The following is a 20,923-nucleotide window of genomic DNA, read 5'->3' as shown; positions in this document are numbered from 1 at the left end:
CAAGAAACATGGTTTACTGTCATGAAAGCTTAGTTGCTTATATACTTTTAAGGATAGGAAAGTAAGAGAAATATTGAAATTATAATTATTCAACAAATATGAAAATTAAAAAGCCTGTTATTCGCGTCGACGCGCATCAGATTTTACGTACATCTAATCAACCTTTTTCAATATCCATGCCTATTTCGATGTTTCACTCAGCGGACAAAGTGTGCGGTCATTTGCATCACACAATGCAAAATTACTAAAGTGGGTAAAAGTCGTGCAATGTAGTTACGATTTTGTGCGCATTCGATTTCAGTAGCACCCATCAAAATTACGTTAATTTATACCTTTTTCAAATAGATTCGTAAAGCACCACGGATGTGCCTCCGCATTCTATTTTGACTGGGCATCATAGCTTTTTCTCTAAAGCTAACATACCAATTATGTATTTGTATTCCTTTTGTTTAATTCTGTTTAATATAATCAGACTTTCTTCCGATTCTATTAGAACATTATGCTCTCATGTAATCAATCAAACATATCCTTTATACGATTCTCAAGAATATCACAATTCAATTAAATATAGCCGTGTCAACGACTTGCCTTGTTCATTTCCTCAAAACAAGGAAGCCGGATGGAAAATAGTTTTCTAGAGATTAGTTTTGCGTGAGAACAATGTGAGCCTGTAATCCGTTCGCCTTGGAATCATTTCCTACGTTTAATTGTCAATGGTGACACACATTGAGTTGACCCACTGACTTTGCCACACATTGCATGTGTATTACAAGCAACAACGTCAGCGACAACAACAACATTCGCTGTATTGACAATGCCAGCAACAATATATCCATATCTACATACATACATGCATGTATGGAAGTGTGTATGTGCTGTATGACAATCATAGCAACAACGTCAACACCAGACGTTTAGCAACAACAAAAATTAATGTGTGGAGTTTACCTTAACAACGTCAAGAAACTACAACAATGACGACAACAACAACAGCAACAACCGTCTCAGCAATCGCGAAGTATGCCAGCCTGCAGACAAAGTTGCATGCTACACTGACTGATACAAAATCGTATGTGTTGTGGCATTGCACTACCATTAAATTTTAGAGACACAACTAAACAAGAAAATCCACTTTGGCCATGAATGAATGGAAGAATGGCACATACACACGAACATATACCACATGCAGCATGTTCTTCTCAAATGTATGAATGAATTGTTGGTTGTACCTACTATACGAGTATATAGTAAGTACATGGAAACTTTAAAGGCTGTGGGCCGCATGTAACAAACTCAAAAACATACAGACATAATGAAATTCAGATTTTTGTATACACACATTTATACAAAACAAGTAAAAAAGTATCAGTCGGCTTTATCGACAGAGACATACCATCAGCCTATGTGATTTGAAACCTTCATCTACGGACAGATCGAATGTATTTAGGGTCTTTTCAGAAATGTGTGGCCCTTTTTGGACATTAGAACTTGCCGACAAAAATGTGGGTTAGGATTAAAGTTCAAAAGTGTGAGGAGGAGGTACTTAAAGGAATGGACTGACATAGTCCATTATAGAAGGGGATCTTATTTTGGGAGTCATATTTATTCGATAGATATCACGCCCACTACTCATTTCAGAGGGTCATCGTATAACTTTTGGACCAGTATGCCAGTAAGCATAGACTTGTCCACGGATAACATAATATCGCTGTAAACTGGACCACAACGAACAGCATCGTTAACATTTCCAACTAAACTGCACTTAGACACAAATGTTGAACTTTGTTGGGGGAGGTACCCTAAGGAGAGGACCGATATGTGCCATTTTAGAAGTTAAACTAAATTTGGGTGACGTAGGGGATGAAAGACACTGTAGAGACCAGCAAGGTAATTTGGTAACTGCTACAGATAGTGCATACAGGATATGGAAAGAACATTTTTCAAAACTGTTGGTATCCAGCCCAGCTTTAGATGAGGTAAAGACAGCAATAAATCGGCTGAAGAATAATAAGGCAGCAGGAGCCGATGGCTTACCAGCCGAGCTGTTCAAAACCGGAGGCGACACGCTGATAAGGTGTATTCATCAGCTAGTTAGCACCATCTGGCAGGAAGAACGAGTACCCGACGATTGGAACCTGAGTATCCTGTGCCCCGTCCACAAGAAGGGAGATAAGACTGTATGCTCTAACTATAGGGGCATAAGTCTACTCCCTATTGCCTACAGATCGTGTCAGGGATATTGTGCGAACGACTAAAGCCTATGGTCAACGAGATAATTGGACCATACCAATGCGACTTTAGACCTGGCAAGTCCACCATTGACCAGATATTTACCCTGCGGCAAATCCTGGTGAAGACCCAAGAGATGCAGATCGACACCTACCACCTTTTTGTCGATTATAAAGCAGCCTTCGACAGCCCGCTGCGTTCAAAGGTATTCCAAGCCATGTCTGAATTTGGTATTCCCGCAAAGCTCATCCGTCTTTGTAAAATGACTTTAACTGACACGAGGTCCTCAGTTAAAATAGGAAATAACCTCTCCGAAGAGTTTGGTACCAAAAGAGGTTTCAGACAAGGAGACAGCCTTTCGTGTGACCTCTTCAACATCCTGCTAGAAAAGGTTATACGAGAGGCAAACGTCAAAAGAAGTGGCACAATCTACACCAATAGCCACACGTTACTTGCTTATGCTGATGATATAGACATCATGGTACGATCAGTAAAAGAAGTAACTGATACCTATATGAAGTTCGGAGGAGAATCTGCTAAAGTGGGTTTGACGGTAAAAGAAGAATTGTATTGGCCAACATATGCTACTTTGGTTTATATAAGCAGTTTAAAAACAAAGCCACATCTCGTCAAACAAAAATAACGCTCTACAAAACACTGCTACTACCCGTGCTGATATATGGCTCTGAAGCCTGGGTACTTGCGCAAGCAGACATGGCAGTGCTTGGTGTGTTTGAGAAAAAAAATTCTTCGAAAGATCTACGGACCAATCTGCGTTGACGGTGAATATCGACGTCGCATGAACCACGAGCTGTATCTGCTATACAACGACATCAATATAGTTAAACGTATCGTGATGCAGTGATTGCGTTGGCTAGGCCATATCATAAGAATGAGCGATGATGAACCCGCTAAAAAGGCGTATAAATACGGACAGCTTGGCGGTGGATGAAGAGATGAAAAGGTGCGATATTCCGGAGAGCGAAGCAACAAATAGAGAGAAATGGAGATCTTTTCTTAGTTCGGCCTATGGAACAAATGTTCTGTAATGGGCCAGCTAAGTAAGTAAGTAACTAAATTTGGACAACATATTTGGAGATCCAAAGTTTAGACCAAATTGTTTGACCCGTTCAAGAGATATCGTGCATACCATTTTAGTGAATTTTTTCTAAATATTGGAGGGAAGTACCGGAAGTTGTGGACCGATATTACCCATCTCTGAACTGAACCCAAGTTTGGATAAAATATGACGAAGGCCAAATTTTGAACCAAATCGATTGATCAGTTCGAGAGTTATTGTGCTCTCCAGGCACTACATATGGGGCTTCTGCATCTTTCGGGCTATTTTCTAAAGAAGTATGCTTCAACAAAAATCAAAGTGATTCGAGAGCAGGTCTAAAAGTGAACTTATCCGAATTTTTGTGTGGGAGGTACCCGAATGAGTGTACCTATATAGTCCATATTCGATCCTGATCTATATCTGATAGATATATTATGATATGTAAAGTGTGAACCAAATCCATCACTCTCTTTAAGAGTTATCGTGCGCACAATTTTTCCTAACATTTTTGAACTTTTGTGGGAGCGGTACCTGAAGGAGTGGACGGATATGGCTTATCTTCGAACTTAAACAAAGCGTTGACAAAATATTAAGAAGGCCAAATTTTGGACCGAATCGGCAGATTAGTTGGAGACTTATCTTGCGCTCCGCGGTGCCATAGGGGCTTTTTGCAACTTTCAGGCTATTTTCTCAGGGTGTATGGACCTGCCCCTGATGAAACTTTTACCGTCGTATGGGGGACAGTGAATACAAGTTGTTACAGCAAAAATCAAAGCGAGTCGAGAGCAGGTCCTAAACTGAAACTTTCTGAAATCTTGTGTGGGAGGTACCCGAAGGAGTGGGCCGATTGAGTCCATATTGGAACCTCATCTAAGTCTTGAAGAAATTTCACGAAGTGCAAGGTATGGACCAAATCAGTTACTCCCTTTAAGAGCACAATTTTTCCGAACATTTTTGAACTTTTATGGGGGAGGTAACTGAAGGAGTGGACCGATATAACCCATTTTCGAACATAAACTAAGTATGGACAAAATATTAGGTTTCTGTTGGTCCGTTCGAGAGTTATCGTACGCTCCAGCCAGACAGACGGGCGGACATTGCTAAATCGTCTCCAATTGTCTAAAACGGATTTCGTCCAAACATACTTGGGGTCTAAAACCATTATTTCGATGAGGCACATTTTGTCCGTATGGAAGTATATTTCACCAATATTTTTGAAAATTTAACAAGGATGCTGACATTTTGAAGCCCGATTTACAGTGTTTTTTGACATTTTCAAAACGGCTTTTATAGGATTGTAGTACTTGCAATTCTGAGTTTTTTGATACGTATATCGTGAATGTACTCTCCACAGCTTCAGAGAAATCTGCATCACAATGCGGAAATTTTGTGCGAACATTTTTCTAAAAATCATATTTTTCGGGTCTAATATTTACAATTATCATTCGATTACCTCGTACCCCATTGTACATTTTAGTTTTTTACGTTCCGGATCTAATAAATCAGTCCCCGTGAAAATTCATCTACTAAAACGAGAGTTACGAGAAACTCCAAAGTAGGAATATCACCTAAAATTGTTTCTGAAAATATCACGTATTTAATCGCGTTTTCTGTAGGTCACTTCCACAGCAATGAAAAACACTGGTACTGCATTTTCGTTTTAGCGGAAACAGAGATTTAAAAACTTCACTGTTAAGGGAGCTGTATTAATTTTATCCCAAAAATTGTGTGTGATGCTACATCCACGGTTCGTTACCGACCGCCAAGGAATGGATATACATATATCGATATAGATTTCTATGGTGGACACTGAAATCGGATGCGGATGCACTCTGCGCAAATTGGCGAAGTTTTATACGTTTTTCAACACTTAGATGCAGAGATGCTACATCTTAGCCACCAAATTAAATTTCGAAAACTATATTCAAATTAAAAGATACGGTATTGCTGTACATACAAATCACATGCAGACATACTTGTTTTGATAACTACGCGATTTACGCGTTTTTTTAAATGCATGTAAATTAAAATGGGTTACTTGACCTCTATTTCCATATCCGAAGCTTTGAGATATATCGCCAGCAAACCAATAATCTTCCCCCATAGGAAAGCTTTAATATGAATGTCTATAAAGCAAAATCCGTCATTTTTATACCCTCAGCCTTAGTTTAAGTTCGAAGATGGGCTATATCGATCCACTCCTTCTGGTACCTCCCCCACAAAAGTTCGAAAATGTTCGGAAAATTTGTGCGCATGATAACTCTTTAAGGGGGTAACCGATTTGGTTCATACTTTGCCCATCGTGAAATATGTACCAGACTTAGATGAGGTTCCAATATGGACTCAATAGGTCTACTCCTTCGGGTACCTCCCACACAAAATTTCGGATAAGTTCAGTTTAGGACCTGCTCTCGAATCGCTTTGATTTTTGTTTTAGCAACTTGTATTCACTGCCTCCCATACGACGGTACAAGTTTCATCAGGGGCAAGTCCAAACTTCCTGAGAAAATAGCCTGTAAGTTTCACAAAAGCCCTATGACACCGTGTGAGGTGGTTGGAGCGCAAGATAACTCTCCAGCGGATCTGCTGATTGGGTCCAAAATTTGGCGTTAGGAATATTTTGTCCCAACATAGTTTAAGTTCGAAGATAAGCTATATCGGTCCACTCTTTCAGGTACCTCACCCACAAAATTTCAAAAATGTTCGGAAAATTTTTCGTACGGTAACTTTTGAATGGAGTGGCCGAATTGGTCCATACTTTACACATCTTATTATATCTACCAGCTATAGATCAGGTTTAAATATGGACTATATTTGTCCACTTCATCCAGTACCTCCCAAACAAAATTTCGGATAAGTTCACTTTAAGACCTGCTATCGAATCACTTTTATTTTTGTTGAAGCAACTTGCATTCGCTGCCTCAATTACGGCAGTAAAAGTTTTTTCAGGAGCAAAACCACACTTCTTAAGCAGACAGCCCGAAGGGAGTAAAACCCCCCTATGGCACCATATGTAGTGGCTGGAGATCGACTTCCATAATGGTCAATGTCGATAAATTCCTTTAAGTAATTCCCCCGCAAAACGTCTGCTCTTTAATCTTATCAACATTTTTGTCGGTTCATACGTTCAAAAGTTTTAAAACCCTCTAAATACATACGTTTTTTGGAAAAAATTGTTTCAATATACACAGGCTGAGGGTATATCTCTGTCGGCCAAGCCGACTGATACTTTTTTTACTTGTATTGGGAGATTTAAGCAAAATGAAGGAAGTTTTTCTACAGATTTTTCCAATATTTTCTACTACAAAGAATATTTTTTCAAACAAAAAAAATTTTTTTGGCCAAAATATGTGTTTATTTCGGCCGTAACATCGAAACTATTATACCAATCTGTATGTTTTAGTCTCATCTGATTCGCCGTGAAGTTTTGATCCACAGCAAATTTTATTTTGAAAAAAGTTGACTTAAATTCAATAATTTATCAATTTTTTGTAAATTCCGCGAATTCTGAGTAACATTTTACATGTATTATGCAATCCACTCGCTGAAGTTACTTCGAGAGAACTTTTTAGTAACAATTGTGCTCATTAAAATAATTAGCGTTTTTATAAAAGACGAAATAAAACCGCCATTACTTTTGTCCGCAACAACCAAAAATTGGCTCGCGAGTAGATTCGTACTGGGGAATTTTTTCTTAACCCATGTACCAAAAATCTTTGATGTAGCGCGAAAAAAAAATTAACATTTTTTTAAATGGAATATGAAATATTTGACAACATTTGTGATATACCCATAAACGATTTACTCCTAAATATACGTCTAACCGTAGAATGATCATTAGGGAAATAAATCTTCCAAATTCTTAAGGTCAAAAACGCCTATGTTGCTTTGTATCTGTCATCTCCTACGTAAATCCAAATAAAAATACAAATAAAAGATACCTCAACATATACCAATTTTCATTAAATGAAGATAACTTCTGTTGAAATAATATAATAACAAAGTTGTGTATGTATGTGTGCATTTGAAATGTAAGAGGGGACAAAATAAATCTTAAAATGTGACCAGACCCGTTCATTGCAAGTTATTGTTCCCTATGTCATCTGAAAGAAACATTATTACTGAGTGAACTTTATGGTAACCACAAATGGTATAACCATTTGTGGAACTTTGAAGAAATTTAAAAGTAAATGAAATTAATAATATTTTTTATCAAATATAAACATAAAATAAACATTATTTAACATCAGCCTTATCTGCGCCCACCAGGTTCCAGCACATCAGATCGATCATGTTTTTTTTTTTTTTTTATTATTTCTTAAGTCTATAGATTCATATAATCCTTACAGACTAAAATATATTATAATACATATGTACAGTGTTTTTATATAAATAGATTAACTGTTTAGGGAAAGTATAATTTTTCTCTTTACCGATTCTCGACTTTCAGAGACATCAATCATGTTACTAAATTTGTTAAATTCCAAGAGTAGACTGCGTAGTGGGTCATTATTTGCATAATTTGACCTATAATAAGGTACATGTAATAGTTGATAGTTGCGTGTTGGCCTAAATGGAACGTTAAAATAAAGGTTTTGGAGAATATAATCAGAAAATAGTTTTCCTTGAATAACGTTTAAAATAAATGTAACATTTAGCATTGTTCGACGACTTTTTAGTGTAGGTAATTTTATTAAATTTAACCTGTATTTGTACGACGGTAAGGTTTGAATGTTCCAGCCATGGTCCCTAAGACAAAATAAAAGGAATTGTTTTTGAACTGATTCAAGAGCTTTTGTTTGGATAGAATAGACTGGATCCCATATAACAGAACCATACCCTAACGTGGAGCGAACAAATGATATATACAGTTGTTTTGTTACCAACGGGTCTGTGAATTCTTTACTCCATCTCTTGATAAATCCCAGGTTTTTACAAGCTTTATTTGTAATTATAGATATGTGTTGTTTGAAATTGAGACGATTATCTAAAAGGATTCCCAAATCATTAATAGAGTCAACATGTTCAACATTCTGCTCATTTAAATAATAACGAGTGTAAATTTTCTTTAGTCTATAGAATGAAATGTGTTTGCATTTAAGGACATTTAGCTCTAACAAATTTGTATTGCACCAATGGCAAAAACGGTCTAAATCAGATTGAACAAGATATTGGCTCGATGCATCACTAAAAGAACTGAATATTTTGACATCGTCGGCAAACATAAGAACATTAGACTTTTGTATAACATTTGGCAGGTCATTTATAAACAATGTAAATAATACCGGTCCAAGATGGCTCCCTTGTGGAACCCCAGATGTGACATTTATTTTATTGGAGATTGCAGCACCAAATTTAACCATTTGCTCTCTATCACATAGATAAGATTTAATCCATTTCAATAATGAATTTGAAAACCCAATATATTTTAATTTGATTAACAGTATTTCATGATTTTCTTTGTCAAAAGCCTTACTAAAATCGGTGTAAATACAATCTGTTTGGCAACTATTTCTAAAGGCTTCATTTACAATTGAAGTAAGTTCAAGCAAATTTGTTATGGTAGACCGACTTTTCCGGAAACGATGTTGACGATTTGACAGGATAGAAGAAACTTGAAAGAACAGTAGCTTAGTAACCATCTTTTCAAACAATTTTGTGATTGTGTTCAATTTAGCAATGCCTCTGTAATTAGAAACTTCAGTTCTACTACCTGATTTAAATAAAGGAACAATAAATGATTGTTTCCACAATAAGGGAAAATAACCTGTGTGAATCGATTTATTGAACATTTCACAAAGAGGAAGTGCAAGATTTTCGGCACAGTTTTTCAGAATGCAAGCAGGTATTCCATCGGGACCTGAGCTTGTTGTATTTTTTAGAGATTTTAGATTGAACAATACTTCGGAAACGGTTAATAAGGGAAGATTTATTGATGTAAATTCTGATAAGGGGTATGGATATGCAACTTCATTTTTATAAGATTTGTTTGAGTAGGTAGTTTAAAAAAAATGATGCAAACGTATTTGAAATGGTGATGTCATCCTCTGCAACAATGGTTTTGGATTTTTGGGAATGTGCGCGAGTGGCGCTTTGATTTAATAAATCCTTAAAAGGCTTTAGGGTTAGTAATCAATTCATCCTTGGTTTTCGATATATAATTTCTATATTGTCGATTGTTAAGAAGGGTATATTTGGATCTGATAATTGCATAAATTGCAAAATCGGAAGGGGAACCACTTTTTTTATATTTTTTGTAAAGCTTATTTTTCTTGTTCTTTAGCCTAGATAACGATGTGGAATTCCATGGTGGACCTGAAGTTGTAGCGATTTTCATTTTTGGGACAGCTTTAGATATGCCATTTTCAAGTGTAGGATAGAAGCTATGTAACATCTCATCAAGCGAGTCAAAAGTTTGAAGTATAGACCAATCTGTAGAAGTCAGAAAGGCATTTTATTTGGTATAATTTGTGCGTTTGAAACAATATGCTGTTTTGTTTAGTTCATTTGTGACATTATTAGATCGAGAAGATAAAAGGATTGGTATTAATATGGTTGGATGATACTTGTCTTCCGGGCGCACTAAAGGATCACAATGAACTGGTAAAATATCAGAAGGCTGGTTAACAAATATTAGGTCAAGCAATTTACCAAGAGAGTTATGAATTCCATTAATTTGTGATAATCCGAAGGTAAATAGAGGACCAATAAATTTGTTTGTATTATCATTTATAGTTGTTAGTACAAGGTCACTGGATTCAGAATTTTCTATCCATTTAATATGAGGCAAGTTAAAATCCCCAAGGGTTATCAAAATATCATTTGCTTTTGCTGTTTCAAAAGACTGAAGAATACGCGAGTTATGTTTTTCGTATACATCAATACTTGATCCGGGGGTATGTAAGAACAAGTGATATATATAGTTATGTGCTTAAGATGAACTTTTACGGCAATTATTTCAATATCATCATTTAAGGGTGATGAAATTTCTTCAGAAGGATAATTTGACGATATAGCTATAAGAACCCCACCGCCTCTACTCTTGGAGCTGTTATTTCTATCACGTCAAAAAATTTGGTACTTTGGACAAAATATTTCAGCATCATATATATTGTTATTAAGACACGTTTCTGTAAATGCTACAATATCATTATCGAAGACAAAACTGTCAGTAAATAGTGATGATAATTTAGAGTTTAAACCTCTTACATTTTGATATACAATTTTAAGTTCATCAACAGAGGGAGTAACAAGTAGTTTTATTTTGACTCAGAATTAGTTGAATTAGAATTAGAAGTTGGAAGATACGCTTCCAGTGTGTTATATGTTCTATCAATTCATGGAGCGAAACTCGATTCGAAACATTCTCTTTTAACAGCTAAGGTACACACACATATTATTATTGGATCTCGAGAGTGTCATTTCGTTATATGTTGGAAATTCAGCCTGATGAATTGAGAAATCGCAGCAGCGCTCCAAACCTAGGTTTGTCTCAGTGACATCATGAAGGAACGGTCGGTAGTGTTTCTATGCATTTGTATTTCTTAACATCGGAACCCCAGTGCGTATAATTGTCATTATAATGTTCTAAAAAATAACAGTCATACACACTGGGCTCCAATGTCAAGAAATAAAAAAATATGTATTAATAAACTATTTAAAAAATGTTAAGTTCGCCTGGGACGAACTTGCTATATTCTCCACGATGAAATATTCTGAAATTATATGGAACAATTAGTTTTCTTTCTGTTAAGTACATATGTAACAATGTCCACAATTTTAGGCGGATAAGTTGTTTGAACCCTGGGAACATCAAATATCGAATTTTAGCTAATTCCGTCAGCTAAAAAATAATTATTATTAATTGAGCGACATCGGGCGAAATTATATATTGTAGTTATACCCAAACCTGAACCGATATTTTTCAAAATCGGTAAAATTGAACAGGGACCTAAGAATATATTCTATTTTAAATTTGAAGGCTTTAATCAGAAATTGGTCTATTTATAGCAAAATCGGTGAAAAAATATATAGGGCTATATCCAAATCTTAACTGATTTTTTGTCAAAATCGGTAAAACTGATCCGGGACCTAAGGAAATATCGCATATTAGATTTGAAGGCTATTTAATTAAATTTGTCCAATTGTATAGCAAATGCGAAAAAAATATGTGTATATGGGGGCTATATCCAAATTTGAACTGATTTTTGATAAGATTGGTAAAACTACTCAGGGGCCTATGAAAATATCACATATTAAATTTTAGGCTATTCGCTTATAAATTGACCAGGTTATAGCAAAATCGGGGAAATATATATATGGGGCTATATCCAAATCTGAACCGATATAGACCAAAATTGAAAATTTTCATTCATATGCAATCATAAGTACTTGTGCAAAAATTTCTACAAGTAATTGGGTTTTGTTGTGTCAGATCCAGCTCGTATTTTATGGCCCCATCTAAACATGGTTTTTAAAGAAATTCGGGGCTATATCTCTGAAACCAATGCGAATCTTCTTATGACCTCTGAAGCAAATTTGTAGGTAAGGACAAGAATAAAATATTTGGAGAAATAATGAGCTCGAAAAACTACAGTTATTGCCTCAAATATGAAAATATATGCAAAAATGCCATAATTTTTATACATTTTCTGAATATTTTCTTTTGGAAAAATATTCCCTGGAATGTAATACACAACTCTTCAGAACATGTCATTGTTGTAAAATGCCTCCATGCCGTTGTTTTCAGTACATTTTTCAACGACGATTTCATAAAAATGTCAATAATGTAGTGAAATCCGAAATGCGAGAATAAACTGTTGGTGTGAACTGTGTTTGAAATACGTTTGTAAAAGATATGATGCAAAATACCGCTGAAACAACATGAAGTAAGCATTTTAGATTTTCAGAATGTTTTAACGAATTGGTGAAAATTTATTTGGAAGATTTTTGCAAAAAATACTTGGTTGAACTCCCAATAGTTTAGCCGATACTGACCAGAATTTTAGCAATTATGTAAAATTTTCTATATTTTATAGATTTTGATGCCCTAGATGGAGTTTTTCTTATGTGGTTTTTTTCAAAAGATAAGTTCTACTAGTTTAGGGCTACAATACTGCTAAAGACTGCTGAGATAAAGGGCCTATAAATGCAAAAAAAGTAGATTTAGCCCGGTTTAGATGAGGCCATAAAATCCGAACTGGATTTGACAGGACAAAATCCTACTAGGGTTTTTCAGTAAAATCAAATTGACCATTCATCAACATATTTATATATCTCAGCAGGTTGCAGGGATGGGCAGAAAGGTTTTACACATTTCGCTTCGGAAGAGATGTCAAATTAACGGAAACCAAGAGCGAAGGTGGCAATCAAAATATCTACTCTACGAAATATTAAGAATTTATATATTTTGTTTATTAAATTAAAGTTTTTAATTCTTGATAACGGTATTTTGCCTATGTCCAGTTGAGGTCAACTTTTTGTACCAAAAATGTTATATTTATAGCCCACCCATCAAATCCCCATCCAAACGTTTAATATTACAAACAACATTATCGGAAATTTAATTAATTCTCTTTGGAGTTGAGCTGTTATTATCGGAAATAGTTATTCTAAAAGTCATATAATTTTCTTATGATTATCGCTTTAGATTATTTTCGAAATTTTTTCATATTTAAAGAGCTATAACTTCATTATGGATGCACATATCGACAAAGTTCTTTCAGATTCGACGTATCAGACGTGTTTACTGTAAGAAAGAATCATAAACATATACAAAAGTTAATATCACATTTTTCGATTTTTGTCCTCTGAGGAAACACTGTGCGTCGTTTACGCTAACAACCTGTTCACCAACAGGTACAACAAAAATCACACTCTACCAGTTGCAATCCGTGGTTATGTGTGAGTCTGAAGCACTGATGCTCGTCTTAGTCTCATCGGTCGTTGTTTCAAAAGAGAAACAAAAACTCTCAGAAAGATTAATGTACAAATTAGTGTAAAAATAATTTTACTTTTTTTACACAAATCTTATAGTACGTTTCAATTGCTAATTATTATCCGATCAATATACCAAAATGTAGGCTTTCTCAATTCAAGTACACTTTTGTTATTATCAGATAATAGACTTGTAGGTGAATATTCTATTTGGAGCCTGAATGCCATTCAATATTTCATGACGATCGGTCCATAATTGATTACAGTTTTTAATGGAGAGGCGACGCACAGTGGTGGCAATCACAGATCTAGCGGTGCGAAATTAATAACTTGCAAACGAATGGAGATATGTTTCTGAAATTTTGCACAAACTCAGTATGTGTCCTTGGGTAATAATGGACTGAATAGTTGCAATTCTGTAATTAGGATTTCTTGTGGTCACAGGTCCACGTATAGGTCCGTTTTTAGGTTCCACCCGATTTTCGGTATTTTGGAGGATTTAAGCTAAATTGTCCGCCCAAATTAGGTATTTGGAGCTCCCAGTGGACACAAACATTATCCACCAGAATTTGTGGACATAGGTCTACGTTTTGATATTGCTCCCATATCGACACCTCCAAATAATAGTATGCTAAGTCTAAAAAGTGAGTTTTGCAGGAGAAGCTCTCAAAGTTTGGAAATTTTTTTGAACTTCAGTACTATGCTAAGTCAATATTTGCTTATAACTTCTGTTCGGATTGACCGATCATTACCAAAATTAGACAGAATTTAAGTTAAAGGACGTTCGACACCTCCAAATAATAGTTTGCTAATTCTGAAAAGCGAGTTTTGCAGGACAAGCTCTTAAAGTTTGGAAATTTCTTTGACCTTCAGTACTATGCTAAGGAAATATTTGTTTATATCTTCTGTTCGGATTGTCCGATCATTACCAAAATTTGACAGAATTTAAGTAAAAGGACGTTAAATATGAAAATGTAAAGAACTTGAAAACATGCTAAGTCGACTTAGCATACTATTGTTTGGAGGCGTCGATATAAAGATACCTCCCAATATTTGGTATTATGAGGATTTTGTTCATATTTTCAGACCAAATCATCTGCATTTTGGCATTGGAGGTTATCGTTGGTTACACATCTTTCCCACCAACATTTTTAAAAAAGGTCAACATTTTTATATAGCCCCATATAACTGTGCCGCCCAATGTTGGTATTTTGAGGATTTAGGCTACATTTCGCATGCATTTATCCGCAAGAGTTGCGGCTAGTTGCAGCAAAAAGTTGATTATTTAGAATCTAGGAAGTCCAATTTAATTAGTCGAAAAATAATTGGACTGGACTTTAGAGAACATTTGTAGTTACGCTCTATTTAACAAAAGTATGTTACACTAAAAAACACAAGAAAAATAATAAATTTTTTGAAAATTTATTGCTATATAACTACACAGTGCTCTTGAACCAAATTTAAATGGAAGGTGATTACACCTGGGACGTTTTTGCGGATTCTGAAACAGCAATGTATATAGATGAGAAAAATCCAGAAACCAAAAAAAAAAATCGCTGCATGGATTTTTTAATAAATCGCGATCAAAGTTTTAGGTTTTTTAGGTTTTCACGATTTTGCTTGGAAACCGCAAGTCATATAGAAATGGGACTAAAGAAAATGTTGTAGTAATGAAAATTCTGTACAAGCCTGACTGACTGATATTTTCCTAGATTTTACAATTTTTGAGATATAGAGGTTCAGATAAAACTTTCAGATTTTTTTCTTAGGTCTTCAGGATTTACCTTGAAAACTGAAAATTCTTTCGAAATGGGACTAAAGAATATCTTGAAGCTGTGAAAATTCTCGGCAAGATTGGGTTTCGTAATTTTTTCCTAGGTTGTACTATTTTTGAGATATATAAGTTTAAGTTGGGAAATTGCAGTCATGACATTGTTTTATAAGAAGGCAATACATTCAATCCATTGTCCTAATTTGAACTTCTAAATAGCAATAACGGTAAGAGCTATGATGATATCATAAAAAAATATCTTGTAGAGAATTTTCATAGCTAAAACATTTTCTTCAGTCTAATTTCGATAAGACTCACGGTTTCCAAGCAAAATCGTGAAAACCTAAAAAACCCTTAAATACGTCTACTTGAATCGCGATTTATTTTAAAAGCGCTCCGGCGATTTTTTTGTTTTTTGATTTTTCTTATCTATGAACATTGTTGTTTCAGAATCCGCAAAAAATTCCCAGGTGTAAGCACCTTCCATTTAAATTTGGTTCAAGAGCAGCGTGACTATGTACTTCCAGACCCCAAACAATTTTTTTCATTTAATTTGCACCCTCCCCTATTAATTAAAAATGAACTGTATTTAGTTTTATTAGGAATTTATTGCATTGGGTAGTCAATAGCTGAGAGAATATTTACAATAACAAAGCAAAAAACAAAATTTTAGTCAGCAGAGTGTTTGTAATCTAGAGTTGGGCTATTGAACGACCCTGTTCACTGTCCTAGTTCAAAAATGACCGGTGTCCATTGAACTAGATTGTGAAATAGGTCGTTCAATTGCCCAACTTTACTGTAATCGATACAAAGGAAAACATTTCGTAATTTTATAGTTTGATTTTTTTGACTTTCGTGCCGCTAGATCAGTGATTTCGACCAGTGTGCGACGGAAAGGCACTCATAACTTGATCGTATTATTTCGTGGATATATGTATGAAGGTGGGTTTATAGCAAATTTTTATACCCTCAGCATTTATGTTAACGAGGGTATAAACACTTTCATACGGGCAAAATGTGTGTGTCTACCAGACTTAGATGGGGTTCCAATATGGACTCAATCGGTCTACTTCTTCGGGTACCCCCCACACAAAAGTTCGGAAAAGTTCAGTTTAGGACCGAATCGCTTCGATTTTTATTGTGACAACTTGTATTCATTGCCCACCATACGACGGTACAAGTTTTATCTGGGTCCATACTTCCTGAGCAAATAGCCTGAAAATTGCAAAAAAAAAACCCTATGACATCGGGTTTAGTGGTTGGAGCGCAAGATAACTCTTGAACGGATCTGCAGACTCGGTTCAAAATTTGGCCTTCGTAATATTTTTCCAAATTTAGTATAAGTTCGAAGATAAGCCATATCGGTCCACACCTTCAGGTATCTCCCCCACAAAAGTTCAAAAATATTCGGAAAAATTGTGCGCACCGTAACTCTTGAAGGGAGTCACCGATTTGGTCCACACATTACATATCCTAATTCATCTGCCATATGTATATCAGGTTTGAATATTGACTATATTTGTCCACTCATTCGGGTACCTCCCACACAAAATGTTCGATAAATTCGCGTTAAGACCTGCTCTCGAATCACTTTGATTTCTGTTGAAACAACTTGCATTCGCTGCCTCAATTACGACGGTAAATGCTTTTTCAGGGGCAAGTCCATACTTCTTGAGAAAACAGTCTAAATGGTGTCCAAACTTAGTTTCAGTTCCCTCCAATATTTAAAAATGTCACTAAAATGGTATGCACGATATCCCTTGAAAGGGGCAACCAAATTTGTTCAAATTTAGTTTAACTTCTAAAATGGCCAATATCAATCTTATCTTTATGTTAATTCCACGACAAAAGTTCAATAGTTGTTTCGATCTGTCCGTAGATGAAAGTTTTAATTCACATAGGCTAAGGGTATATCTCTGTCGGCAAAGCCGACTAATACTTTTTTTACTTGTTTTATTTTAATTTTGTTGTTTTTTTTTTCAAATATACAACCATTATCGTGTAGGATGTTAAATACTACTTGGTAGATGTAGGATTGTTGAGGCCCTTAGTTCTGGAGGCTTAGACTCTCAGAATAGAAAGTAATAACGATCTGTATTTTGATCCCAAAATAGGATGTTGTCGGAAAAAATTCATAGTTATCATGGATTCTAATCCGAATCATTGATCAAAATCTGTGACTATGTCATTACATTATGGTAATTAAAAATTTGGAAAAAAAAACTTCTAAAACCCTTTTCATTATGTTATATAAAACTTCCGAAGATGTTGTTCCATATTTTTTCTACCACCTTCTGTTGGAAATAGCAACATCTGTATCTCTACATTCTCATACATGAGGTACACTAATGTGTAAATACGCAACGCACAAACATCTAAAAATAAAAATCTAAACTCTGAAATTGCCTTAGCACAACATGTTGATTTTTTATTGTAATTCACTTTCATTGCCAATGTCATTGTGCTGTTACACTCTGTACAGTGTATGGCCGCAGCACCATATCTATGCCAACCAAAAGCAGCACAACAACACCAACAATTTGGACTGAATAGAAAAATTTGAATACGCCGAGAAGACAAGGCAAACAGCAATTCTTGTTGCTGATGATGTGGGCCGTTAGAAACTGCTGCAACCATGCTGGCAATGCTGTTAGCCCTAGGAATTTTATGGTCCAATTACATCGACACGTTGCATTCGTGGCAATTGCCAGAATACCACAAGCCAATATACACACATGTGTGTGCTTACCATTGAAATGAAAATTTCTTGTTTGGATTTTGGTAAAGAATACCATAAGGAGTAGTGTAATTTGTTGTTATTAATAACTTTAAGAAATGTAAGACAGACAAACGCATACACACATAGCACAAGACATTTAACAGCGCCACAATTGGTGTTACTCCAAATGAGAACAAGTAAGAACGGCGTTAAGTTCGGCCGGGCCGAACTTGTTATACCCTCCACCACAAGTTGTATTGAAGTAAAATGGAATAATTAGTTTCCTTTCGTGTATGAAGAAGACTTAATACTAAATTTCAGCAATTTCGGTAAAACAATGTGAGGCACCATTCTATGGGGGCTAATTCAAAACGTCGATCTATACCGGTAAATTTCTGACGGAAAGTGTTTAGGCTCAAAGAAGACTAAATACCAAATTCCCTATATTTCGGTAAGAGAATGTTTCTAAAACTAAAAAATACCGAAAATCAAGAAGTAAGCTTCTATGGGGATATAGGAAGACGTGGACCTATACTGATAATACTCTTCTGGAATATTTTATAACTCTTGGAAGACGAAATAACGAATTTCAGCCATTTCGGTTGGATATTGACGTCAAAATCTTCAGTATTACGAAAATCCGGAGGTACCGTTCTATGGGGGCTATATCGAAACGTGGACCTATACCGACGAATTTTAGTCAGAAATGGGGCAATATGAAAGCGTGGACCTGTACAGACATATTTCTGGCGAACAGTTTTATATCACATTGAAGACTAAATACCAAATTTCATCCATTTTGGTGGAATATTGAAGACACAACCTTCAAAATACGAAAAATCGAGAGGTACTTTTCCATGGGGGCTATAAGAAGGCGTGGACCTATACCGACAAATTTAAAGGGGAAGTTTGAGTACCCCCAACGAAGTCTAAATACCAAATTTCAGCCCTTTCGGTGGAATATTGAGGCCACAACGTTCAAAATACCGAAAATCGGGAGGTACCGTTATATGGGGGCTATATGAAGGTGTGGACCGATACCGACAAAATTCTGGGGGAAAGTTTTATACCCCTAAAGAAGACTACGTATCAAATTTCAGCCATTTTGGTAGGATAATGAAGCTAAAACCTTCAAAATACCGAAAATCGGGAGGTACCGTTATATGGGGGCTATATGAAGGTGTGGTCCGATACCGACAAAATTCTGGGGGAAAGTTTTGTACCCCTAAAGAGGACTACGTACCAAATTTCAGCCATTTTGGTGGGATAATGAAGCTAAAACCTTAAAAATATCGAAAATCGGGAGGTACCGTTCTATGGGGACTATATGAAGGTGTGGACCGATACCGACAAAATTCTGGGGGAAAGTTTTATACCCCTAAAGAAGACTACGTACCAAATTTCAGCCATTTTGGTAGGATAATGGAGCTAAAACCTTAAAAATACCGAAAATCGGGAGGTACCGTTCTATGGGGGCTATATGAAGGTGTGGACCGATACCGACAAAATTCTGGGGGAAAGTTTTATACCACTAAAGAAGACTACGTATCAAATTTCAGCCATTTTGGTAGGATAATGAAGCTAAAACCTTCAAAATACCGAAAATCGGGAGGTACCGTTATATGGGGGCTATATGAAGCTGTGGACCGATACCGACAAAATTCTGGGGGAAAGTTTTGTACCCCTAAAGAAGACTACGTACCAAATTTCAGCCATTTTGGTAGGATAATGAAGCTAAAACCTTAAAAATACCGAAAATCGGGAGGTACCGTTCTATGGGGGCTATATCAAAACGTGGACCGATATATCCCATTTTCAATACCAACCATCCTGCAAGTGATAAAAACTTCTGTACCAAATTTTGACTCTCTATCTTTAAAATTGCGAGCTGTATCTTGATTTCAACAGACAGACAGACGGACGGACGGACGGACGGACAGACGGACATGGTCAAATCGACATAGAATTTTATGCTGATCAATAATATATATACTTTATAGGGTCTCCGACGAATATTTCGATGTGTTACAAACGGAATGACAAATTTAATTATACCCTCCATATGGTGGAGGGTATAAAAATTTACTTGGATGTATGTGCGTAAAGAGCAAACAACCGAATTGAAGGTCAATCGTACAACATGCCACCAATGTGTGGCATCAAAAACAGCATGCGTCGTGCTGTTGCTCATGAGGAAGATTTTAATAGTTTGGCATTGAGCCAAATTTTTTGATCATCAACAATCATGGAATATGAATAAAATTTCATTTCAATATTGGGGGTATGATTCATATTTGGGGTATTTGATTATTATGAATATTTAAGCAATTATTTTGAAATTTTGGTATCTGAATTTTCACCACAATATGGCCTGTTGTACTGTTATAACGAAACAAAATTGCAAAATTATAAAATTGGTCAAAATGAATACAATGCACCTCAAAATTTAAAATTAGTTTACTTACTTACTTAGCTAGCCCATTACAGAATTTTGTTCCATAAGCCGAACTAATAAAAGATCTCCAATTCTCCCTGTTTGTCGCTTTGCTTTCTGGAATACCGCGCATTTTCATCTCTTCATCGACTTGTTTACTCCATCCAAGCATAGGCCTGCCAAGTTTGCGTGCACCGGCATGTGGGATAAAATTAATTTAATTTTCAAAAATCTTTTGATTATTCAGTTTGTCTCGAAAAAGAATAAAAAATGAAAATCAATCTTTGATCATCATCGCATTATCAGGCTTTATGTTTGAGAAATTTCATTATTGATAATTTCTTTGGGATTCTCTTAAACTATTTGCATACCCACCAAGTGATCAACTATACAAGCCCTTCCTATTTTTAAGGAATATTCCTTTTGTAATTGCCTTGTGATGGGGGTTAAATTTGCTTGTCATCACACACATTCTAGGCAAAAGCTTTTCTCTACAGATAAGCTGCAAAAAAAGACCTGCAACGAAAGTAAAAATGTAAATCGTGCAAACATTCTATGTTAGTCACTGCAAAATAGTCCAGCCAAATTCAAATAATCTATTGCAGCATCTCTGCTGGAGTTTTACGTTCACTTAATTTTACTGTGTTGGTTTCAGCTTTTTTTAGAAATCCCACTAATGTTACAAACAACATTGGCGAAGTAAGTTTCTAGGCCAACATCGTTGGACGACCGAATGACTGTCTTATGTTGTAACAGAATAGCTATGCTGCTGCA

Source organism: Musca autumnalis, unplaced genomic scaffold (assembly GCF_047663935.1).
Source record: "Musca autumnalis isolate F117 unplaced genomic scaffold, ASM4766393v1 scaffold_1, whole genome shotgun sequence".
NCBI classification, from domain to species: Eukaryota; Metazoa; Arthropoda; class Insecta; order Diptera; family Muscidae; genus Musca; species Musca autumnalis.
Note: the sequence above shows the minus strand (reverse complement) of the source record.